This window comes from Asterias amurensis, chromosome 19, assembly GCF_032118995.1.
Source record: "Asterias amurensis chromosome 19, ASM3211899v1".
Lineage (NCBI taxonomy): Eukaryota > Metazoa > Echinodermata > Asteroidea > Forcipulatida > Asteriidae > Asterias > Asterias amurensis.
Window position 1 is genome coordinate 4908969 of NC_092666.1, and position 27214 is coordinate 4936182.

Below are 27214 nucleotides of genomic sequence, written 5' to 3' on the forward strand. Positions count from 1 at the left end.
GTCGCAGTTGTAGTCGCAGTTGTAGTCGCAGTTGTAGTCGCAGTTGTAGTCGCAGTTGTAGTCGCAGTTGTAGTCGCAGTTGTAGTCGCAGTTGTAGTCGCAGTTGTAGTCGCAGTTGTAGTCGCAGTTGTAGTCGCAGTTGTAGTCGCAGTTGTAGTCGCAGTTGTAGTCGCAGTTGTAGTCGCAGTTGTAGTCGCAGTTGTAGTCGCAGTTGAAGTCGCAGTTGAAGTCGCAGTTGAAGTCGCAGTTGAAGTCGCAGTTGAAGTCGCAGTTGAAGTCGCAGTTGAAGTCGCAGTTGAAGTCGCAGTTGAAGTCGCAGTTGAAGTCGCAGTTGAAGTCGCAGTTGAAGTCGCAGTTGAAGTCGCAGTTGAAGTCGCAGTTGAAGTCGCAGTTGAAGTCGCAGTTGAAGTCGCAGTTGAAGTCGCAGTTGAAGTCGCAGTTGAAGTCGCAGTTGAAGTCGCAGTTGAAGTCGCAGTTGTAGTTTCAGGTGCCTGGCTACGAGCCACATCCCAGAGGGTGCCTGACTACGAGCCACATCCCAGAGGGTGCCTGACTACGAGCCACATCCCAGAGGGTGCCTGACTACAAGCCACATCCCAGAGGGTGCCTGACTACAAGCCACATCCCAGAGGGTGCCTGACTAGAGGACATCATCCCATTTGATTGAAGCACATCAAACATTGGTAGATGGCTAGAAAATGATCTTGTTAATTCAAGGGGTCTCGGTTTAAGACTTGGTCCCTCTTAGAAAACTTTTTGGTTTAGACCCTCAAATGGTGTTGGAAGTCCCATCCCCTACATGGTTCCTTTCAGTTGATGTATGCCTTTAAAAGTGCTTGCCCTAACCAAGTTTTTTTGTGTGGATCTTTTTAGTGCCTGACTACGAGCCACATCCCAGAGGGTGCCTGACTACGAGCCACATCCCAGAGGGTGCCTGAATACGAGCCACATCCCAGAGGGTGCCTGACTACGAGCCACATCCCAGAGGGTGCCTGACTACAAGCCACATCCCAGAGGGTGCCTGCCTAAAGGACATCATCCCATGTGATTGAAGCTCATCAAACATTGGTAGATGGCTAGAAAATGATCTTGTTAATTCATTGGGTCTCGGTTTAAAACTTGGTCCATCTTACAAAGCATGGTGGTTTAGACCCCCAAATGGTATTGGAAGTCCCATCCCCTACAAGGTTCCTTTCCTTCGATAAATGCCTTTAAAAGTGCTTGTCCTAGCCGAGTTTTTTTTTAAATCTTTTTAGTGCCTGACTACAAGCCACATCCCAGAGGGTGCCTGACTACAAGCCACATCCCAGAGGGTGCCTGACTACAAGCCACATCGCAGAGGGTGCCTGACTACGAGCCACATCCCAGAGGGTGCCTGACTACAAGCCACATCCCAGAGGGTGCCTGACTTCGAGCCACATCCCAGAGGGTGCCTGACTACGAGCCACATCCCAGAGGGTGCCTGACTACGAGCCACATCCTAGAGGGTGCCTGACTACGAGCCACATCCCAGAGGGTGCCTGACTACGAGCCACATCCCAGAGGGTGCCTGCCTAGAGGACATCATCCCATGTGATTGAAGCACATCAATCATTGGTAGATGTACCATTTAAAATCAGCATAGCATACAACATCATCATCACCACCTCATCTAAGGCGTCATGACAACAGATGAACACATTGTCAACAGAATGGAACCCAAGTACACGAATGAGACGAAGAGACAGACCAAGTTGGCGTTTAGATGGATGACATCAAGCAACAAGCACAAGAAAGATCAAGGTGGAATGGTGATGAAGAAGCCTTCCTTCTGCAGTATGGAGCCACATAGGCTAGATATTATGTCACTTACAATAACAAAAAAAAAGATTTGTGAAGATTTCACATTTCGTTGGCCTGTTTAATTCATTCTTGGAAGTATATGTGCTTTTAGAAATATTGTCAACATACTTGCAAGTATGTAGACAGAATACATAATAAACTTGTATCGAGGTACTATACAAGTTCATGTATTCACATACAACAGTTGCATGTTTGTAATGAGGTACTTCATTACAATCATGTAATTATAACATGCTTGCAATAAAGTACCTTATTGCAAGTATGTAAAAGTTTCATGTGCGTAATGAAGTACCGCATTACAACCATGAAACAAGTTAAGTTAGTTTGTAATGCAGTTTGCTAATTACAAAATACGAAACAACATAATTTTATTTGTAGTAAATTCATAACAAATGAAAAGAGAATTTTTAAGTGTTTATTAGACATTAAGTTTTGTATTGTTACTACTTAATTTGAATAATGAATCAAATATAAAATGTAACTTTTGTAATGTGTCATTCTGTCTATCAATTATTTATAAGTCTAATTAGTTACATGGTATTTGTTCTGGGGTAGCTTACATGGTGGCCACCATGGTTTTTTGTTGGTAACTCTGAATAAAGCTTTTAATGTGAAAGGTCATGCCATTGTGTCGTGTGAAAATGGAGGTTGGTTAAGAGTACTCATTAAACGAGTTTATTTAGGTACAAGGGTCATGACAATGTCATAGAGTACTCATTAACGAGGTTAGTTAATAACACAGGGAATGACAATGTCATAGAGTACTCATTAACTAGGTTATTTAATTACAAAGGTCATGACAATGTCATAGAGTACTCATTAAAGAGCTGATTTAATTACAAAGGTATTGACAATGTCATAGGGTACTCATTAACGAGGTAAATTAATACCAAAGGTGATGACAATGTCATAGAATACTCATTATGAGGTTAAATAATTGCAAAGGTGATGACAATGTCATAGAGTACTCATTAACGAGGTTAATTAATTACAAAGGGAATGACAATGTCATAGAGTACTCATTAACGAGGTTAATTAATTACAAAGGGAATGACAAAGTCATAGAGTACTCATTAACGAGGTTAATTAATTACAAAGGGAATGACAATGTCATAGAGTACTCACCAATGAGATGATTTAATTACGTAGGTATTACCAATGTCATAGGGAACTCATTAACGAGGTTATTTAATTACAAAGGAAATGACAATGTCATAGAATACTCATTAACGAGGTTAATTAATTACAAAAGGAATGACAATGTCATAGAGTACTCATTAACGAGGTTATTTAATTACAAAGGGAATGACAATGTCATAGAGTACTCATTAACGAGGTTAATTAATTACAAAGGGAATGACATTGTCATAGAGTACTCATTAACGAGGTGATTTAACTACAAAGGTGTTGACAATGTCATAGGGTACTCATTAACGATGTTATTTAATTACAAAGGTATTGACATTGTTTAGCTGTATAGAGTACTCATTGGCAAGGTTTAATAATTTCAAAGGTCATGACATTATCTGTATAGAGTACTCATTAACAAGGTTTTATAATTACAAGGGTCATGACATTGTCTTAGCTGTATGGAGTACTCATTAACAAGGTTTAATAATTACAAAGGTCATGGCATTGTCTTAGCTGAATAGAGTACTCATTAACAAGATTTTATATTATAATAATAATATAAAATAATAGTGATAAATAATTTTCAGAGAGGGGTAACATTACAAATAAGCAATTGTTGTAATGGTTACACACTCAAATTTATTACGATCCCTTTTGTGGGGTGGGAGATGACAACCTTCACGTGGTCCACCCTGTTGTTAACTAATTGTCATCAAACAATACAGCTGTATATACGTATGTATATATAGCTCTATGCATTTAACCAATATACCCCATCAGGCTCGATGAACTTTCAAGAATGTTCATGATCAGTCAATGACCATGCCTAAAACAGTTCATAACCTGTTCATTAGAGCAGATCATGAACCAAGTTCAAGAACTGTTTATCTGTTCAATTGATGGACGTTTGATAGGGGAACAAAAGGGAAGCGACAAATTCTTTATTGGCCCTTTAAAACCAGCAGGGTCATTGCCAGGTGATAAAGGCCCGAGCAGATGGCGAGGGCCTTTATTGCACGGCAACATACGTTTAAGAACAAGTAACTACTCTTTTATTCCCATTAATAGTAATGCCCTTTTGTTAAAAAGCGCGCTTAGAAATAGATATGTGTGCGCACTTACATTATGCCCTGTTACTAAAAGCTATGAATTGCGTGTTTGGCATGAGTATATTGGCGTACGTGCAAGCCTGACACGCGGAAACCAGCCGGTTATAAACAGCTCCAGCTGGGCCCAATTTCATGGCTCTGCTTACAGTAAGCAGAGAATCAGTGCTTACCGAAGCAGGGAATCGGTGCTTACCGAAGCAGGGAATTCTGTGTATACGGCAAGCGTACTTCACGGGTTAGCGGAAAATTTTGGCTTTTGCGCGTGCCTACTCCACATTTCTAGGCATTCTGCGCTTAAAAGGCTAGCAATGAAATCCGGTTATAAACGGCTCCAGCTGGGCCCAATTTCATGGCACTGCTTACGGTAGGCAGATAATTAGCGCTTACGGTAGCAGGGAATTCTGTGTATACGGCAAGCATATTTCACTGGTTAGCGGCGAATTTTGGCTTTTGCGCATGACGTTTCTAGGCATTCTCTAGCACATAAAACCGGTTATAAACAGCTCCAGCTGGGCCCAATTTCATGGCACTGCTTACCGTAAGCAGAGAATCAGCGCTCTCCGAAGCAGGGAATTCTGTGTATACAGCAAGCATATTTCACGGGTTAGCGGCAAATTTTGGCTTTTGTGCGTGCCTACTCCATGTTTCTAGGCATTCTACGCTTTAAAGGCTAGCACATAAAGCCGGTTATAAACAGCTCCAGCTGGGCCCAATTTCATGGCACTGCTTACGATAAGCAGAGAATCAGCGCTTAAGGAAGCAGGGAATTCTGTGTATACGGCAAGCGTATTTCACAAGTTAGCGGCGTATTTTGGCTTTTGCGCATGCCTACTCCACGTTTCTAAGCATTCTACGCTTAAAAGGCTAGCAAAGAAATCCGGTTATAAACAGCTCCAGCTGGGCCTAATTTCATGGCACTGCTAACGGTAAGCAGAGAATCAGCGCTTACGGAAGCAGGGAATTCTGTGTATTCGACAAGCGTATTTCACCGGTTAGCGGCGAATTTTGGCTTTTGCGCGTGCCTACTCCACGTTTCTAGGCATTCTCTGCTTAAAAGGCTAGCACAGAAAGCTGGTTATAAACAGCTCCAGCTGGGCCCAATTTCATGGCACTGCTTACCGTAAGCAGAGAATCAGCGCTCTCCGAAGCAGGGAATTCTGTGTATACAGCAAGCATATTTCACGGGTTAGCGGCAAATTTTGGCTTTTGTGCGTGCCTACTCCATGTTTCTAGGCATTCTACGCTTTAAAGGCTAGCACATAAAGCCGGTTATAAACAGCTCCAGCTGGGCCCAATTTCATGGCACTGCTTACGATAAGCAGAGAATCAGCGCTTAAGGAAGCAGGGAATTCTGTGTATACGGCAAGCGTATTTCACAAGTTAGCGGCGTATTTTGGCTTTTGCGCATGCCTACTCCACGTATCTAAGCATTCTACGCTTAAAAGGCTAGCAAAGAAATCCGGTTATAAACAGCTCCAGCTGGGCCTAATTTCATGGGAATTCTGTGTATTCGACAAGCGTATTTCACCGGTTAGCGGCGAATTTTGGCTTTTGCGCGTGCCTACTCCACGTTTCTAGGCATTCTCTGCTTAAAAGGCTAGCACAGAAAGCTGGTTATAAACAGCTCCAGCTGGGCCCAATATCATGGCTCTGCTTTCCGTAAGCAAAGAATCAGCGCTTACGGAAGCAGTGAATTATGTGTATATGGCAAGTGTATTTCACGGGCTTGCGACGAATTTTGGCTTTTGCGCAAGCCTACTCCACGCTTCTAGGCATTCTACGCTTAAAAGCCTAGCTCAGAAATTTGGCGCTTGCACGTAAGCGGGGAATCGTGATGGTAAGCGCGGAATTCGGCGGTAAGCAGAGCCATAAAATTGGGCCCTGGTCATTCTCAACCATTTAAACACCTCAGGTGTAGCGCTCTCAACCAATAGGAGTAGCGAAACTGTCTTGGGTATTTATGAATGGATTTTTATAAATTTCATGAATTTTCAGTAAAACTTCCGTCTAAGCTTTCTTAGTTTGCAGTTTATTAACTTTAATGCATTATCATAACTCGACTGTGTATCAGCTCCCTGGCATTATGTTATTTTTAGTATCCGTATGTCATTGCTGGTAATGCTCATTAACATAATTATCAATCACTTTACTTTGAAGTGTTTTCTTTTGCCATTAGGTCTAAGCTATAGTAAGTTTTAAAATGTTCAATTTGTGTTGCCAGGTTTTTTATTCATTCAAACTTACATTTATCTTCATGAAATCAAGTACAAACAATTGGTTTTGTAAAGGATAACCAATAAACAAATCTGTTTATTGAGGCAGAGAAAAATATAGCTTAACATTCAGTGTACAAGTATGGCTTTTGAGTAAAATAAATGCATTGGTCATGTGAAACAGGAAACAACTGTGTGATGTAGACTGATCATTGTTAAAAAATAGTAGAAATACCCCTGCCCTGTAAAACAACCGTGCATTGTTTAGTCAAAATGTCAAAGGAAAAGGGGCCTGTGTGAATTATGATTTGTTAACCTATAAAAAATCCGGAAAAACCTTAAGTTATTTGGTTTGTATCCCACTCCAGTGAATTTGTCTTTGTTCACCCCAAAATCATTTACAATTTGCCCAGTCAGTAATTTCCTTTGATATGATTTGAAACTTTGCACGGTGGAAGTTTTATTAAAGAGATAGTACACAGTAAAACATCTGTTTTGAGAAGTGTTTGTTTTAAAGACCGTTGGTTAACGATTCTTTATGCCAGAACTTCAAACAAAGAATTAATCTGCAACAAAACATTTCAAAAAGTGATTGCGCTTTTAAAAACCTGTGTAATTTGTGTCAACATGGAAAGAATTTTCCCTTTATATAGGAATACAAGCTGGAAAGCATTACCGCTGTAACGATTCTTATGTTCAATTTGTGAGAGGGGTTCAAAATTGTTACCCCTTTTTCATCCCCTTAATGTACAAAAAAGATGAAATGTTTCTCAAAATGCAATTATCTAAAGCTGTTTACTAAGCTTCACCGCAGTTATAAGTTTTTACTGACCCATTATTTGAAAGTTGAACATTATCTATAGGAATACAATCTGGGAGGCAATAAAGGCACTGTACACGTTTGGTAATTGTCAAAGACCAGTATTCTCACTTAGTGTATCCCATCATAAGCATAAAATAACAAGCCTGTCATAATTTTGGCTCAATTGGCCATCGAAGTGTGCTTGCAGATAGGAATAAAATACTTTTAGCTAGAAGTCTTTTAATATTTTAGTTAGAAATAACCCCTTTCTCAAAAATTACGTTACTTCGGAGGGAGTCGTTTCCCAGAATGTTTTATACCATGAACAACCGCTCTCCAATGCTCGTTACCAAGTCAGTTTTTAAGTTAATTGTTTTGAGTAACTACCAAACGTGTACCTTCCCTTTAACGCTTCTCATTTTAATTTTTTGGGAGAATAAAAATAGGAAGGATAATCCCAATAGGAATATAATCTGAGAAGCATTACCGCGGTAATGCGTGTTATGATCGGGGGGGGGGGGGGTCAAGCGTTTGTAACAGGAAGCGAAGTATAATTTTATAATTTTTATCTAAAACTTGCACTGTAGGGCCTACTATCCAACTGCTATAGGCCCTACTCCTCACCGCATGTATAAAGTTTTATGGCATTCCAGAGTTCAATATGGTCCAACTGGAAAGAATTTAGTCAAATTAGGATACAATAGGGATACAATCCGAGAAGCGTTACTGCGGTAATGCTTTTATATTCAATTTGGGGGGGGGGGGGGGAGGGAATAAAAAGTGGTACCCCGTTTTCCATACCCGGACGTAAATGTACTTCTTAAACGATGCATTGTACTATCCAAAGCTGTCGTACTTCTTACCACTTACATTTTTTTCCACTGGTTTTTCAGAGTTTCATTGTCATAATGGGAAGAATAGTTCCTATAGAAACACAATATGAGAAGCATTACCGCAGTGACGCTTCTTACATTAAATTTTGGGGTCGCCAGAAGCCATTGGACACTATTGGTAATTGTCAAAGACCAGTCTTCCCACTTGTTGTATCTCAACATAATATGCATATAATAACAAACCTGTGAAAATTTGAGCTCGATTGGTCGTCGGAGTTGCGAGATAACTATGAAAGAAAAAAAACACCCTTGTCACACAAAATTGTGTGCTTTCAGATGCTTGATTTCGGGACCTCAAATTCTAAACTTGAGGTCTCGAAATCAAATTCGTGGAAAATTACTTCTTTCTCGAAAACTACCCACTTCAGAGGGAGCCGTTTATCACAATCTTTTATATTACGAACCTCTCCCCATTACTCATAACCAAGTAAGGTTTTATGCTAATAATTATTTTGAGTAATTACCAATAGTGTCCACTGCCTTTAAGCTTTTTTCTGTGCTTAGCAAGTGTTTGTGCTTCCAGGCATAATGAAATTAGGCCTACGTTCCAGTCTATTTCCTGGCAGGCAATACGTTCCACTGCTCATATTATGAAAAATGCTGTATAATAACGACCAAATAAATAGAAGGCTGGATTTCTGCACAAAAATATTGGAAAAAGTCATACAAAAAATGCTGTATAATAACGACCAAATAAATAGAAGGCTGGATTTCTGCACAAAAATATTGGAAAAAGTCATACAAATTGAACTTTGATAGCGCCCTCTATTGACAGGCTAATTTCATTATGATTTAAATTATATCGCCAATTGTTCTTCACCAATGTTCTCCAATAATTTCACGAAATCGCCTTAAAAATCACAGATTATTCTTCATCCATCAACCAGTTAATTCTCGCGCGTCCGTGCAGTATAAAAGTGAGTAGGACTTTTCTTATTTTGTTATCTCTAAAGATGGGATATTGGTATTTTTTAAGTATGGGGCTCGTGATCAGTGTGACTGTGATGATCAATCATTGATGGTTTGCTGCGTGCATGGGAAAGTTTGTTATTTACCAGTTACGATATGGTAGTGTTTTACCGTAGTTACAGAAGTTCCGGAGTACCCAATCATCAAGTGGTTGATTATTAAGGTTACTAGTGCTGTGTTTCTTCTCTTTGGGCCTAATAATAATCTAGTTGATCTCATTGTTTTGTGTACATGCTGTATTACCTATAAAAAAAATATTAATAATTGACACTAGGCCTAGGCCTGTTTCGTTGTCTACGGATATGTGATGTGTGCTTTGTTTACCCACGCCTGCTTCTTCTATTCTGTGGAAGAGGTAAAGATATCACCAATCAGTGGTAAAGCTCGTTCATTTCAACAATGGATGAAGGTAAGTGAAGATTGAACAACTTCTTTCCAATTTTCTCATTTGCTTTCACCTTTTTTGTTTACAGTACAGTACTCTTGATGTTGGAACTGTAATACTTACCTTCATTGGTGATGATCAGTGTTGTAGCCATGGTGGGCGACGGTGGGCGGGCCTGCCCAGTACTGACATGTTCCGCCTGGCACTTCAGCTGAAAAACAGACTGCCAATACCACAACTAGTTCCAATGGTAGGTCTTGTATTGCATAATGGTCATCAGCCAGTGAGGCAGTTGAACATCTTCTGTGATTAATTTCTGGACAGAAGTTTTATTGGGCTGTTAAAGTCACCTGGAAGTGGTATTTTGGGTGTCTGGCGGGCCCCTGGATGCAGCAATTTTTTTGTCGGGCGGCTGATACTGGTATTGGGAATAGTGTCATCATTTGTCATTTCAACTTGGTTTACAAGGGGGTCTGATATTTAACGTGGGGGGGGGGGGTCTGGCAGGCCTAATGCGGCAAAACCTTTGTCTGGTGGCTGATACTGGTATTGGGAATAGTGTCATCATTGGTCATTTCAACTTGGTTTTAGGTGGTTCCTCAGATCTTTAACCCAGGAGAGGGGGGGGGTGTGTCTGGCGGGCCCAATTCAGCAAATCTCAAGTCTGGTGGCTGTTACTGGTATTAATTATAGTGTTATTGGTCCTTTCTCTATCTGGTCATTTCAACTGCGGTTCCTCTGTTGTTTAACCTAGCTACTAGCATACTTGTTGTTATTAAATTATGGGCTCTTACGTTTTAAAAGAATACCAGGTCGACGCGTGGGGCCAGGGCCGGAGCTCCAGAAAGGGGGTGTTTTTAGAATTATGTATTTCAAGAGTATGAGTATGGATTTCACTGAGTATGGATTGAATTTTTGGTGCATCTTCATAAACCCTTGGAGTATCAAGAAGACGACAGGCCTAACCATGCCGGATTAACATGAGTTGAGATTTGTGAGTTTGGTGTTATTTACCGAGCTTTGTTTGTTTTGATTGGCCGTTTGCAGGGAAGAGGTTGAATCAAGGAAGAGGCTTAGTGAGAACAATGCAGAGGACTTGAAGCATATGGATAAAAGACTAAGAGACAACCAGGAGCTCCACACAGGTTATTACATTTGGAGAAATCTTTCCATAAAGCTTTGTCCCTTTTTATTGAAACTGTACTTAATTTTCGTCCAATACCAATCCATCAAGTAGTTTATTTATTTGTTTATTTATTTATTCACCCAGGCTTTAAAAACTTCAAAACACACAGCAACAATAAGTAGAAATGTATAACTTTTGCATTATTAGTAAAATATTTAGAGACATATCAACAAAAAGCAAGCAGAAGCCTATAGGGATTGCCCAATAGGGAACCAAATCACTATTCAGTTCTTGAATTGGTCTCAACATTTTGACTAGCTTGCTCTAGTCATCGTCAAGAGACTGACTCCGGGGTAGTGCGGTTAATTATGATCCTATAAAGCTAAAGTAGTTGTACCTGCTAGGGTATATTTACAAAGCAGGACAGTTCTTTTCAGAACAAGTTTCCCCAAAATCTGATATTCTACTCTTTGCGGTAGTAAAATAAAGCAAGACAGTTCTCTAAAGAACAAACTCTACCTGGCAAGTAGAAACACACATGGTGTTTGTTACTGCAAACCAAATATATATTGATACCTCACCATGCAAAGCCTAAATTCTTTTGTACCCTTTTCACTGATGAAAGAGGTTTCTAAAAAAAGTATTGCCTTGTTAGTGATTTCCAATCCATGTTTAGTTTCACCTCACATGTAGGTACTTTTTTCCCCAAAAGACTTCGTTGGATTAAAACACAAGTGCTTTATTTGTCTTTAAAAAGACAAATTTGTCTTTAAAAAGACAAATAGGTAATTAATATCTGCAAATTATTTATTATGGCCCATCAAAATGAACTAGGCATTTCTGAGCTTTTAAGAAACTGGTGATTGTTAAATGTAATACTGTAAAAAATTAACTATGCCTAGTGATCAAATGCACACAAAACATGCAACTACACATGTAGATCATTCAGACTGAATTTCTTCGTTTAACAGCAGCTGATGTAAATTTGTCCGATATTTGTTGTCTATTGTAGGTTGCGTAGAGAAGCCCTACAGAAGTACATTCGGCGAGCAGTAGCGTCTAGACAAACGGTAAGTACAGTCTTATGATTTTTCTCCTGTAGATGATCAGCGTATATTAATAGAAACATGAGTCTTTAACCAATAGTTCTTTTCCTAACCAACACTATTCAAAAAGAGACTCACATGGTGTTATCGCAAAATGTTCTTATAGTTATAATTCCACCATACAAAGTTTCAAATTCTACTAATGGTGGTGGGCATCAAATAGGTGGGGGTGGGGTGTGACAAGGGGAGAGGGGCACAATATCAAATGTCCCCCCCTATTTTTTTGACCCCCTTGATCATGAAGCCAAAGTATTGCACTGTGTAAGACCAACCCTGTGTCTCGCCATGGGCATTAATCCTGGGGGCTAAGGATGACACAACTTTTTAGAAGGGTGGGGGACACTATATCAAACGTCCCCTCTCAAAATTGACCAAAGATTGCACCACAGAGCATCTAAAATGCAGAATTTTCCTGTGCCTATAGACGATGTGACCTCTGACATCACACGAAAACCATAACATGATTTGCGCCCATACTGCCGGGCAAAACCTTTGTGTTTTGGCAGCCAGCTAGAAAGTGTACGCAATCTTACTGTGACTGCGCAACTCAGGTGCCCGACGAAACATGACGTATAGAGTGTTTTGTCAACAGAGGGTGTTTTGAATGTAAACATAGGTCACATCGTCTATAAGCGGGCCTGGACCCTATGCTATTTGGCTTCTCACACGAATGCTCAAACATTATGATTGATGCCATTGACGGGACACAGGGTTTGGTCTTATACGGTGCAATACTTGAGTTTCAAGATAAAGACACGTCATTAGATACGGCAAACATTTGAGTTTATGCCCTCCACCCTTCAAAAATGGGGGGGGGGGGGGTGGGGGGGGGGATAGTCCCTTCCACTGTTTCAAGGGGGAGGTGCAATTTTGTCAACGTTTGAGCATTAGTGTGAGAAGCCAAACAGCATCTAGGATCCAGGCCTGATTAAAGGCAGTGGACACTATTGGTAGTGACTCAAAATAATTGTCAGCCTAAAACCTCACTTGGTAACTTGCAATGGGGAGAGGTTGACAGTATCAAACATTGTGAGAAACGGCTCCCTCTGAAGTGTCGTAGTTCCCGAGAAAGAAGTAATTTTTCATGAAATTCATTTCAAGATCTCAGATTTAGAATGCAAGGTCTCGAAATCAAGCATCTGAAAGCACACTACTCTGTGTGACAGGTGTTTTTTTGTTTTGTGCATTAATATCTCGCAACGAACGATTGAGCTCAGATTTTCACAGGTTTGTTATTTTAGGCATTTTGAGATACACCAAGTGAGAAGACTGGTCTTTGAAAATTACCAATAGTGTCCAGAGTCTTTAGGCAAGCCTGGACTCATGCCGTAAAGATTTCACACTCGCATGCCACTCTTTGACAGATTTGCCCCCTACAACTTGTGTCATGTAGATCCGTACTTGAAGATGCTGTTAACTCAAAAGGTTACTGCTGCTCACATTTTAAAGGCTTTGCTCTATTCCATTCTTTTTGCCTCTTGTTGACAGTTGCCCTAAGATTGCACCACAGAGCATCTAGAATGTGAACTGTTCCCAGGCCCCTCAAACGAGCCCGACCCACGCCGTAAAGGTTTCACACGAGCATGCTTATAGATCCCCACATGAAGATGATGTTAACCAAAAAGGTTATACAACTGCTGCTCACATTTAAAAGGCTTTATAAATGTTCTGTTCCATTCGTTTTGCCTATTGGCCTAAGTTTGCACCAGAGAACACCTTGAATGCAAAGTTTTCCCAAGTTTTTTTCCGAAAAAGGTTTTGCGTTCCGCTTTATAGCATGCTCCATCTTTAATTGGTTTGCCCTACCAACAAGCCCCCACCCCCTTTATAGAATTTCCTGTCTTAATCCACCCTTGACGATGCTAGGAATGAACCGCCGTCTGAGCATTATATGTAGAAATAATTTGTATACGCAGCTATAACTGAGTTGGTTTTTAGCTAATAACCAGGATAGCAATTAAATGGTGCATCATTTGTCATAGCTCGAAATAGCCATTAAATTCCAAGATCTCAGATGGGGCACATCTTCCCTCAGACTCATAAGATTGCACTAGAGAGCATAAATGGCCTTAAAATTTTCCTGGGGCCCTTACTCGAGGCCGGACCCCACGCCGTAGATGGTATGACTAACGATGTTCCTCCCCCCATCTTTCAAGACAGATTGACGCCGATGCTAATGGTCACTCTAAAGAAATTATAACATAAATGTTTTCTCATTTTCTCAGTTGCACAAAATCCAAGAGAGCAAAAGAGCTGAGCTGGAGAGTCAAATGAAGGATAACAGGAAGCGGAGGAAGACTGTGTAAGAGACACTGTTTTTTTTCTTATTCAAGATTACATCTCAGCAACACCGTACTTAAGGGTTTGGATACCTTTTGTACAACACAAAACTCAATGTCAACAGATATACATTAAACTATCCGGTTTGAAGATAATGGTGGTAGAAGGCTTCTAAAATATTACTTGCCTTGCTGAGGTTGTAAGTTTTGAGACATGAGTAAAAAAATATTATGAAAGTAGTTTTCGATTCATGAAACAAAAGTGATCTTAGCATGTAAAACGTATTTACGCTACTCTCCTGAAAACCTTGCTGTTTGATTTTGCCTTTTGTTTTCTTCGCAAAACTTTAAAACTAATGTTGCTAAAATTGTATAATACATGTACATCATTACAGTGCATAGGGATTTATGTAATGGGCAAAATTGTTATACAAAAGGTACCAAAACCCTTTAAAGATACAACTTTGTACTTGTTTTTGAGATCGTCATTCCTTTTATCGATTGTCCCTGAATGAGAATGCATTTATTAACTGAACCATTTCTGGGTTTATAATTTGTTTTTAACCTTTATACTGATGTGTTTTAACCACTGTACCCTGTGAAAACAAATATAATATGCAAATCACTCGAGTGGGATTTGAACGCGCGACCTTTGCATTGCTAAAGCAGATGTCCTACAACTAGACCACCGAGCTAGCCCGATGGCTAGAGGCAGCTCAAATCCTGGGTTTAAAAAACTGACTGACCCATAACCCTATTAACAATAAATAATTGTAGTGCCAGTAGTGAAAATTCGTGTTGTTTCTTTCCAAATTGCTTGTATTAGAAATGTAAAGTTATTGTGTAATGTTTATTTTCATCTGCAGCACGCAGCAGCGCTGGAGTGGGAGTGAAAAGATCACCTTTTGTCACAACAGTGGAGTCAGTGCTACTATACAGAGATGAGACCTAGACCCTAACCACCAGGATGGAGAAGTCTCTGGATGGTTGCTACACCAGGATGCAGCGTATGACCCTAAACATCCCCTGGCAAGACCACATGAGAAACTCCAATGGCTGGCCAAAGGCTACAGAGAAGATTCGTGAACGCCGCCTCAAGCTTGCTTGGCACTGTGTCCGCCACTCAGAGCTTGCCCCTTGCCCAATCATCCTCTGGGAGCCCACCCAAGGCAAGGCTTCTCGTGGGAGAAGATGACTCTCCTACCTAGACACACTGAAATGAGACATCGGCTTGACCAGCGCTGAAGAACTACGCTCCTTCATGCTGGACCGGAACATCTGGAGAAAAATCACTGAGCAGGCTCGAGCCTCTAGATGGCGCTTGACTTGATTGATTGGGAGTATGATTCAAACTGTGAGCAGCTCAACAGGCCTCATCCAAAACACCTGTCATCATAGTCCATAGTGATGGTACCCAAGCCCATCAAGAGAGCCCCATAGTCTGCCGACCAGAACACCAATGGGAATCTTGAGGTTCAGGTGGTCACCAAGCAAAATCCTAAGGAGAGGTCAGATAAGACTGGTGAGGTCAACCATTTTGAAGTCCAGTCGCTCAGACGGCATCATTTTTGTCACAGTGATGAATTTGGTAATGCTTCACCAAAGTCAGTCGGTTCAGAGCCTCCATCGCCAACACGATCAACGGAGAAATCTCCAAGAAAAGATGCTGTCATCCCATCACCTTGGGGTTCACCACAGAAATCCCAAGGTGATGAGCTCTCTGCAGCGTTTCCTGGTCATCACACCAGAAGCATCAGCCATAAGAAAGTACCGGAAGAAGGCGTCAATCCCGAAGTTTTTTAATTAGGTTTTATTGTTTTGTTATTCTTGAGTTTTATACATATTAACTGCAACAATGACGCTACAGTTGTACCAGTTGCTTTAAAATGTATTAAACCACCTCAGATGTATAATTATTTAACTTGGCTTTTAAGACACTGGACACTATTGGTAATTGTCAAACACTAGTCTTCACAGTTGGTGTATCTCAACATATGCACAAAATAACAAACCTGAGAAAATTTGAGCTCACAAAGTTTTATACTATCACCCTCTCCCCATTACTCATAATCAACTGGTATGCAGTGCTGACCCCTAAATGAATTAGCACCGTGGACTTGTTAATATCAAATTATGTGACAGGATGCCATACACAAAGCAGACCCTTTCCGTAAGGGCATGAATACAACAACAAATTAAAACAATTATATGATGTTATATGGGATAGTAGGGTTTGTATAAAAAGCAAAACTTATAACAAGGAACAAAGTTAACTTACTGTTTTAAAGGCACTGTACACATTTGGTAATTACTCAAAATAGGCCTTTCTTAGCATAAAACATTACTTGGTAACGAGCAACGGAAGACTGTTGATAGTATAAAACATTGTGAGAAACGACTTCCTATAAAGAGATAATTTCTCACTAAAATAATATATATAAAAATTGGCCAGAAGCACACTATTTTATACAACAAGGGTGATTTTTTCTTTCATCAGTTTCTTGCAACTTCAATGAACAGTTGAGTCCAAATTTCCACATTCTTGTTTCTTTATGCATATATGTTCGGATACACCGAGTAAGAATACTGGTCTTTGACAAAAACCAAACGTGTTCAGTCCTTATTGTTTTGTTTTTTAATTAAGATGCGTACTGCCTGTGATAGTATTAACAAACCATGCAATGTACTTGTACAGTAGCATTAACATCAGTGCCCAATTTCATATAGCTACTTTTAGCAAGCACAAACCGTAGAGTTATATATAAGAACTAGAGCGCGCACTGACCTATATACGCGCCCCGGTATGCGAGCAGGCGACCATTTTTTAAGTTGACAACACAGCTATCTCACAGCGTGTGTTTGTGCGGCCATTTTGTAAGTTGAACAAACAGTATTCTTGAGTTTTATACATATTAACTGCAACAATGACGCTACAGTTGTACCAGTTGCTTTAAAATGTATTAAACCACCTCAGATGTATAATTATTTAACTTGGCTTTTAAGACACTGGACACTATTGGTAATTGTCAAACACTAGTCTTCACAGTTGGTGTATCTCAACATATGCACAAAATAACAAACCTGAGAAAATTTGAGCTCACAAAGTTTTATACTATCACCCTCTCCCCATTACTCATAATCAACTGGTATGCAGTGCTGACCCCTAAATGAATTAGCACCGTGGACTTGTTAATATCAAATTATGTGACAGGATGCCATACACAAAGCAGACCCTTTCCGTAAGGGCATGAATACAACAACAAATTAAAACAATTATATGATGTTATATGGGATAGTAGGGTTTGTATAAAAAGCAAAACTTATAACAAGGAACAAAGTTAACTTACTGTTTTAAAGGCACTGTACACATTTGGTAATTACTCAAAATAGGCCTTTCTTAGCATAAAACATTACTTGGTAACGAGCAACGGAAGACTGTTGATAGTATAAAACATTGTGAGAAACGACTTCCTATAAAGAGATAATTTCTCACTAAAATAATATATATAAAAATTGGCCAGAAGCACACTATTTTATACAACAAGGGTGATTTTTTCTTTCATCAGTTTCTTGCAACTTCAATGAACAGTTGAGTCCAAATTTCCACATTCTTGTTTCTTTATGCATATATGTTCGGATACACCGAGTAAGAATACTGGTCTTTGACAAAAACCAAACGTGTTCAGTCCTTATTGTTTTGTTTTTTAATTAAGATGCGTACTGCCTGTGATAGTATTAACAAACCATGCAATGTACTTGTACAGTAGCATTAACATCAGTGCCCAATTTCATATAGCTACTTTTAGCAAGCACAAACCGTAGAGTTATATATAAGAACTAGAGCGCGCACTGACCTATATACGCGCCCCGGTATGCGAGCAGGCGACCATTTTTTAAGTTGACAACACAGCTATCTCACAGCGTGTGTTTGTGCGGCCATTTTGTAAGTTGAACAAACAGCATCGCGTGAGCGTTCAATACAAAAATTCAAACATGTATTTCGTATTCAACGCGCGTGCAGAATGATGCGCTTATCATCTTGCGGTCCCGTGGCGTTTGTGCACGAAGCATCGCTCTTGTGCCCTCTAGTTCGTATATATAATTCCATGGCACAAACACATTTCTTGTTACCAGACTAAAAAGATACCAGCAAGGAACCATGTCACATGGTCCATCTTTTGCTTGTTTCCTGCTTAAATTTGCTCAGCAGACAAGGAAATGTTAAGCAAAATTGTCTGTTTAAGCAGCTACATGAAATTTGCCTGCAGTGCGTTATCAGTATCAGTATTTTTCAGCATTATTGTTTTATTTTTAAGGTTCTGGTTTTTGTTTGTTTTTGCATTTTATTTGTTTCCCGAACTTAACTATAGTTTTACAATTGGTGTCTGGACTCAAACTTCTAGAAAGTTATTATTCTATGCTATCTATTCTGGGGGAGGTTTATGAAATGTTATTGCTGTTTCAGATCTGTAGAGTATTGAGCTTAAAGCTTTTAGTATCTTATTAAATAAGTTATCACACAACGCGAGTGGAATACGGAAAAATATAGCGCCTCTGCGTTCCATATCCAAAGAGGCCGAAGGCCGAGTTGGATATGGGACGCAGACGCGCTATATTTTCCGTATTTCCACGAGCGAGCGTGTGATAACGTATTTATCTTTAAGCAAACTTGGCGCGTGACACACATGACGCATGGTAGTGATATTAGCCGTGCAATATAGGTTTTTATCACCACTCCATTCTGCCAATTTGATTGGAGAATTAGCGCGTACTTGAAGATAATTTCAGTTGATGTTGTATGCTATGTTTAATTAAAAGTACCACTTGGTGATCTTTAAATGAAAAACCAGAGTAGAACCATAGTTTCATTCTACAATCAACCGTTCGTTACATTGTATAAAGTACTAAAATATGTAGTACAAAGCCTTTATATGGAACCAATTGATGGTACTTTTAATAGCGAGTTATTAGGTTGACCCTGAAGGCACTGGACACTATTGGTAATCACTGTCAGCATAAAGACTGACTTGTTAAAGAGCAACGGAGAGCTGTTGATAGTTTAAAACATTTGAGAAATTTTTCCCTTCTGAAGTAATGAGAAAGAAGTAATTTTCCACTAGTTTATGAACAAAAAATTGATTTCGGGACTTACAATTTGTTTTAAGGTCTCAAAATCAAGCATCTAAAAGCACAAGAGATCGTGTAAACAAGGGTGTTTTTCTTCCATTATGTTACTACTTCGACGACCAATTGAGTTCAAATTTTCACAATAACCAAAGGTGTTCAGTTTCTTTAAGGGGTCCAATTTACACATCTATTGATATTCACTCTTCACAACAAACAAAACTACTACAACAAAGTTTCACAATTTGTTTTCACATTTTGGTGAAAGTTCCACATTTACTTGTTTGTTATTAAATAAAATAAAGTAGGCCCCCATAGCTTATTTTACTCAAACGAGATTTTGCATTTGACAACAATGGGTAATTAAAAATGGCATTTGGATAAGAAGTTGGACTTAGAAAGTTTCCCGCTCTTTTTGAGTGTGATGGTTCGACCTGTCCTGGTGTGTCATTTTGTTATCTAAACTAAATTAAGGAAGCAATGGGTGAGTGTTCTGAGGAATCCATCCCTGACCTGACGCTGGCTTTCCTGTGCAAACGTTGTTTTCATGATCTCGTTGGATAAAATTACACAATTTATTGTTTTTAGTTATTTATTATACAATACGCATAACTAAAGCTTTAACTATGTGTTGTAGTAAACCATCGGCCTATTGAAACTTCTAAATATGTTATATTACTTTTATCATTTACCAATTATTTTATGTTTGTGGAGTTTTATTTAAATAAAGAAACAATAATATTTATACCAGCCACAATGTTGTGTATTGCTTGTTTTGTATTAACTCATACATCAGGAGACTTTATAGCTCTGAAAAAGAATCTTGCCTTTAGGAACTTCCTCGGGTAGAAAATCGGCCGTGTGACTTTCCTTTGGATCAAGGGGACATTAAAGACAGTGGACACTATTGGTAATTACTCAAAATAATTATTAGCATAAAACCTTTCTTGGTGACGAGTAATGGGGAGAGGTTGCTGTTATAAAACATTGTGAGAAACGGCTCCCTCTGAAGTGCCACAGTTTTTTAGAAAGAAGTAGTTTTCCACGACTTTGGAGACCTCAGATTTTAGAACTTGAGGGCTCGAAATCAACCATCCAAACAAGGGTGCTTTTTCCTTTCATTATTATCTCGCAAGTTCGATGACCGATTTAGCTTAAAATTTCACATTTTAAAAAAATTTTTCACATGTTGAGATACACCAACTGTGAAGGCTAGTATTGACAAAACTGCCACCGAGGTAATGGTCTAAAATAATTCAATTTGATAAAACGAATCACACAGTTTTACCCTTTTTAAAGTATTTATATTCACTTGATAGTATATTGTGTGAATCCATAACAAATTTCATTTACTCGAGGAGCATCACACCTACAACAATTATTTTGTGTGAGGCATGCGTTTCGAAAAGATCCTTATCTCGGCGTTTGCGAAACTTCTCATTGATTTAGCTGGTTTATAGTATTTTTGGACCCTGAACTGGGAAAATGCCTGCGTTTCGAAACGGCGAAGAGAAATGAGCAGCCTTTTGAGCCTGAATGAAAAAAAAGAGCTGCGTTTCGAAAATACCCTTAGGCATTTCCCCAGGCTCTGAAGCCTAATAAAACCGCCGTTTCGAAAACACCCTGGTATATTCGAAACGGCCGACTGGGAAACGCAGGCTTTAAAAGCCTGAACTTTGAAAATGCCCAAGTTTCGAAAATACCTTGGTATTTTCGAAACGTAGGCATTTTTCCAGTTCAGGCTTTCAAAGCCTATTAATTCCAGTCCGCCGTTTCGCAAATACCCTGGTATTTTCGAAACGGCGGACTGGGAAAAGCAGGCTTTAAAAGCCTGAACTTTGAAAATGTCCAAGTTTCGAAAATACCTTGGTATTTTCGAAACGTAGGCATTTTCCCAGTTCAGGCTCTGAAAGCCTGTTGTTTCCAGTCCGCCGTTTCGAAAATACCAGGGTCTTTTCGAAACGCAGGTATTTTTACAGGTCAGGATCCAAAAGTACTTAAAGCCTGCTATATCCATTCGCCGTTTCTAAAACGCCCAGATAATTCGAACCCTGATGTTGTAGCGCCACCAACTGGCGGTGTATTCCTCGGCTGCTGAAACGGCGGAGATCCTGAAACTGGTCCGTGAACTGGACCACACAGCCGGTGTGTATTTTCATAATTGTAAGGGCCTACAATAAGTATTCTGGCAAGAGAAGATCTATTAAGGTATGTTATGGAAAACCAAAGCAAAATTATTTATTTTGGTAGCGTACCTTACTTCAGTCATCGGTGTTCAAACAAGAGTACTTCTTTTATTGACTCGAAATTGCCCAACTTCAACTTGCATATTCCTTTGTTAAGTACATTACTTACCAATGCATAGTACACAGTACATGTGTACATCATAAGACATGTGCAATATTACCAGATACAGTACTTCTGCAGTATTATCTAACCTGCACCAATAAAATGCCTAAACGGAAAAGTTTCCGTATGGCGCCACCACTTTTTCATTCAAAATAAAATAATATAGTATCTAATTTACCTGATTGATATATCCCTTTTTGTAAAAATGAGTGAAAAGGTGGTGGCGCCATACGGAAAGTTATCCAAATGGTCAGATTTAGCGGAACTTGAGTGTAGTAGGCAACAAAATAGTTTGTTAATTCGGTTCACAGTTACTGACTGAGCATTTTGATTGACACCAGTATTAATGTTGCACTATGTCTATGAGTATGATTGAATGATGATGATGTTGTTTTGCAGAATTATTATGGGCACCTGAGTGGCTGAAAGGCAGTGGACACTGTTGGTAATTGTCAAAGACTAGTCCCCACAGTTAGTGTATCTCAACATATGCATAAAATAACAAACCTGTGAAAATTTGAGCTCAATTGGTCATCGAACTTGCGAGATAATAATGAAAGAAAAAAACACCCTTGTCACACGAAGTTGTGTGCGTTTGGGATGGTTGATTTCGAGACCTCCAGTTCTAAATCTGAGGTCTCGAAATCAAATTCGTGGAAAATTACTTCTTGCTCGAAAACTATGGCACTTCAGAGGGAGCCGTTTCTCAAAATGTTTTTTACCATTAACCTCTCCCCATTACTCCGTACCAAGTAAGGTTTTGTGATAATAATTATTTTGAGTAACTACCAATAGTGTCCACTGCCTTTAAAGTCAAATTTGAAAAGTTGCAAAAGCCCATTCACCCAATTCTAGAACCTTGGGAACTAGCACTTAAGCATCACATACTAGTTGCGATACGTAACTCTCCTCCCGACGGCCGCCAGGCCGTAGGGTTACGAGATTCTTTTGATCGGAAACGGTTGATCTGGTCCAACACATACAAGTTCGACAGCTAGTCACCAGATTTGCCCCATCTTTACCACTTTCAAAAATCATGACACAAATTCTGAGGGTACGAACTTAATCTGCAATGTCTAATGCAGCCTTCCAAAATACTCAAAACACCATTTAGAATATTTTTCGAAGAACAATGGACAAAAACTTACCGATCCTGGAGCGATTCCCAGGTTCATATTTTGAACCTGTCGCATCAAACGCATTATTTTGTTGATGGGCTAAATGGGCTAAACCATTCTGTAAAATGGTTCCTGACCATTGAAAGTAAAAGTTAAACTTTTTTTCGTTGAAGCAGGTGATACTCTTTGAAATACCTTTCACTCAAACAAATCTATTTTTTAATGTTTGGGGCCAAACATCTGACATAGCATCTTTTAGCCGCTCAGGTGCCCTTAAAGGCAGTCGGACACTATTGGTAATTACTCAAAATAATGTTCAGCACAAATCTTTTCTTGGTGACGAGTAGTAGGGAGAGGTTGATGGTATAAAACATTGTGAGAAACGGCTCCCTCTGAAGTGCCATAGTTTTCGAGAAAGAAGTAATTTTCCATGAATTTGATTTCGATACCTCAGGTTTAGAACTTGAGGTCTCAAAATCGACCATCTAACATGTCCTAACGCACACAACTTCGTGTGACAAGGGTGTTTTTTCTTTCATTATTATCTTGCAACTTTGATGACTGATTGAGCTCAAATTTTTACAGGTTAGTTATTTTATACATGTGTTGAGGTACACCAACTGTGGAGGCTAGTCTTTGATAATTACCAACAGTGTCCACTGCCTTTAAATCCTGTGAATTGAATCAACCAATTATTTTATTGCATACTAATTCAGGTTCCGATAAATCTGACCATTTGTAAGTAGTTAAATACTTTGTTAGTGCAGTTTAGTTATTTTAGTGAGTTTTATTGTGTCCATATTATTTAGTGATTTATGGTTGTACATTTACTCTTTTTCGATGTGCTTTTTACATACATCTAGGCCTAAATCCCATGCCATATTCAAAATTCATCAAGAGGGACCAATACAATACATCAGGCCTGTATGCTATTGCTTCGTTTTTGAAAGGGCAAGCGCACCAAGGCATTTTCTCTTGGAAAAGGGGAGGAAATTATAAATTTGTACTGGAGCATTTCAAGGGCACCAAGGCAATGACCAGGGGCCACGGAGGCAATCGCCTTTGGTGCCACGGTGAAGTATCATACATCTAGGCCTAAATCACATGCCATAGATTATTCCAAATTCATCATGACAGACCAATACAATACTACATGTAAATAGCTTCATACATGTTTTACTGTTAGTTCATGTCAGCGCTATGACAGAATTAGTCTTTAAACAATCTATTAATCTGCAAAAATAAATTAACTGATTTTTGTCTGTCTTTCTTCTTACAGAATTTACAAGCTAGATCCCAGTGTAGCCGTTAACATCCCAATGTCAACACGCACACAAGTAAACTTTCAAGACGTTTTCTTAAGCCCAAGACAAAACAGGTGTCAAGGACATCCCTGTGTAGGAAGAAGCGTTCTTCGCCCAGGTCCGGTGAGAAGGTTGCTCGAAGTAGGGAGACGTCTCACAGTCGGGATTGAGAATCGACGAAATTGGAGGAAAATACACCCTGCAGAAGAATGGATACAATGAGGTGGCTGAGTGTAAGGTAACTTTTACAAGATTCAAATCCATCAAAGTCAACAATCGAGCAAAGCAGAGGTTACTTTGTGATTGGGATTAGTGTTGTGGGTCATTTAAACATGGTTTTTTTAGGCTACTCTGATGTGGGGGGGGATGTATCTGGCAGGCCTAATGCAGCAGAAAACTTGTCTGGTGGTTGATACTTATTGTATGATGAATAGTGTTATTGGTCATTTCAACTTGGTTGGAGGTACTTTCTCAGATGGCAAACCCAAGGAGAGGGGATAGAGGGTGTCTGGCAGGCAAAAAAGAGCAGACAATTTGTCTGGCTGTTGATCTTTTCTTTGAAAATAGAGTTACTGGTCATGTTCAACTTGGTTTCAAGTGGTTACTCCAATGTTGGGTGAGGGGGGGTGTCTGCATTGTCTGGTCGCTGATACTATGTATTCGGTATACTTTTTTGGTAATTTCAACATGATTTCAGGTGGTTACTCTGACGGGGAGGGGGGGGTTGTCTGGTGGGCCTAATGCAGCAAAACATTTGTCTGGCGGCTCATACAAGTATGTTGTTTAGGAAATAGTGTTTTTGGTCATTTCAATATTGTTTCATCGGGTGGTTCCTCCGATGTTGGGGGGGGGGGGGTTGTATGGCAGCCTAAAGCGGCAGACAGTTTGTATGGTGGTTAATGCTTGTATGGAGAAAAGTGTTATTAGTCATTTCAACTTGGTTTTGACCAAGAGAGGGGAAGGGGGTGGTGTTCTAAGATGGTAAACCCAGGGAGGGGGGGGGGGGTGGGTGTCTGGGCGCAAAATGCAGCAGACAATTTGTCTAGTTGCTGATACTTTTCATTGGCAATGCTGTTATCATTCATTTGAACTTCGTTTCAGGTGGTACTTCGGGGGGTTGGGGTGCTTTCCATGGCAGGCCTAATGCAGCAAAGCAGAGGCTACTTTGTATTGGGATTAGAGTTTTGGGTCATTTAAACATAGCTTCATGGGGCTCCTCTGATGTGGGGGGGGGGTTTGGCTGGCCTAATGCAGCAGAAAACTTGTCTAGTGGTTGATGCTTGTATGAAGAAAAGTGTTATTGGTCATTTTCAACTACAGGTACTTTCTCAGATGGTAAACCCAGGGAGAGGGGGTATAGGGTGTCTGGCAGGCAAAATGCGGCAGACAATTTGTCTGGCTGTTGATCTTTTCATTGGGAATAGTGTTACTGGTCATATTCAACTTGGTTTCTAGTGGTTACTCCAATGTTGGGTGGGGGGTGTCTGCATCCTTACACAGCAAAACATTGTGTGGTGGCTGATACTTTGTAATCTGTATACTTTTTTTGGTCATCTTAACATGGTTTCAGGTGGTTACTATGACGGTTAACCCAGGGGGTGGGGAGGAGGGGGTGGTTGTCTGGCGGGCCTTATGCAACAAAACAGTTGTACGGCGGCTTATACATTGTTTAGGAAATAGCGTTTTTGGTCATTTCAACATTGTTTCAGGTGGTTCCTCCGAGGGTGGGGGGGGGGGGGGGCCTAAAGCGGCAGACAATTTGTCTGGCAGTTAATGCTTGTACATGTTGTATGGAAAAAAGTGTTATTGGTCATTTCAACTTGGTTTTGACCCAGAGAGGGGGAGGGGGTGGGTGTCCTTTGGGGCAAAATGCAGCGGACAATTTGTCTAGCAGTTGATGCTTTTCATTGGGATAGTGTTATTGGTCATTTCAACATGGTTTCAGATAGCTCCTCCGATGTTGGGGGAGGGAGGGGGTGTGTCTGGTGGGCCTAATGCAGAAGACATGTTGTTTGGTTGTTGATACTGGTTGGAAGAGTAGTGTTTTTATTGGTCATTTCGACTTGCTGGGAGGTAGTTCCTCAGATGGTAAACCCAGGGAGGGGGCGGAGGAGGTATCTGGGCGCGCAAAATGCAGCAGACAATTTGTCTCGTGGTTGATACTTTTCATTGGCAATGGTGTTATTGGTCATTTGAACTTGGTTTCAGGTGGTTCCGATGGTGGGGGGTGGGGGGGGGTGTTGTCCATGGCAGGCCTAATGCAGCAAAGCAGAGGATACTTTGTATTGGGATTAGTTTTTTTGGGTCATTTAAACATGGTTTCATAGGGCTCCTCCGATGTGACGGGGAGGGGTGTGTTTGGCTGGCCTAATGCAGCAGACAATTGATCTGGTGGGTGATACTTGTATGGAGATTAGTGGTGTTGGTCATTTCAACTTGGTTGCAGGTAGTTCCTCAGATGTTTAACCCAGAGAGGGGGGAGGGGGTGTCTGGGGGGCAAAATGCAGCGAACGATTTGTCTGGCTGTTGATCTTTTCAACTTGGTTTAGGGTGGTTCCTCCAATGTGGTCATTTCAGCATGGTTTCAGGTGGTTACTCTGATGGTTAACCCAGGAGGCAGGGAGGGGGGTTTGTCTGGCGGGCCTAATGCAGCAAAACATTTGTCTGGCGGCTCATACGTCGTATAGGAAATATTGATTTTGATCATTTCAACATGGTTTTAGGTGGTTCCTCCGATGTTTGGGGGAGGGGGACGTGTCTGGCGGTTGATACTTAAACGAAGAATATCGTTACTGGTCATTTCCACTTGGTTTCAGGTGGTACCTACAATGTTTGATTCAGCTCATGTGATGTTGTGTGTCCATGCGCCTCGGCAGACATCCATATCTGACTATGTCAAGTTATCCAGTAAATGTTCTTGTACTCAATTATTGGTACCTTGTTCGTTTGACCAAAGTGCTCTGGGCTACTGGATGAGACAAGGCCAACACAACTTATTGAAAAAGAGTCAAGGAACTGAGCTGTTATGTAGGTTTTTAACAAATACAGATAGAGATGATGAATATTTAGCAGCATCATTTAAAGACAGTGTACACTATTGGTAGTTGTCAAAGACCAGTCTTCTGTATCTCAACATCTGTATGCATAAAATAACAAAGTTGCGAGATATGAATAAAATAAAAAACACCCTTGTCACACGAAGTTGTGTGCCTTCAGATGCTTGATTTCCAAACCTCAAATTCTAAACTAAGAGGTCTCGAAATCAAATTCGTGGAAAATAACTTCTTTCTCGAAAACTACGTCACTTCAGAGGGAGCCGTTTCTCACAATGTTTTTATACTATCAACCTCTCCCCATTACTCAATACCAAGTGAGGTTTTATGCTAATTATTTTGAGTAATTACCAATAGTGTCCAGTGTCCACTGCCTTTAAAGGCAGTGGACACTATTGGCAATTACTCAAA

At 40.1% G+C, this 27214-nt stretch overlaps 1 long non-coding RNA gene and 1 pseudogene across 1 annotated transcript; both read left to right on the forward strand.

Annotated features, from left to right (window-relative positions):
- The first annotated feature begins 8800 nt into the window (after positions 1-8800).
- LOC139951620 (uncharacterized) lies at positions 8801-13626 on the forward strand. The gene is made up of 5 exons (XR_011787812.1): positions 8801-8907; positions 9433-9594; positions 10392-10489; positions 11483-11540; positions 13065-13626. It is a non-coding gene; the product is annotated as an uncharacterized lncRNA (long non-coding RNA).
- Positions 13627-13852: 226 nt separating this feature from the next.
- LOC139951619 (uncharacterized) lies at positions 13853-19189 on the forward strand (annotated as a pseudogene).
- The last annotated feature ends 8025 nt before the right edge of the window (positions 19190-27214 follow it).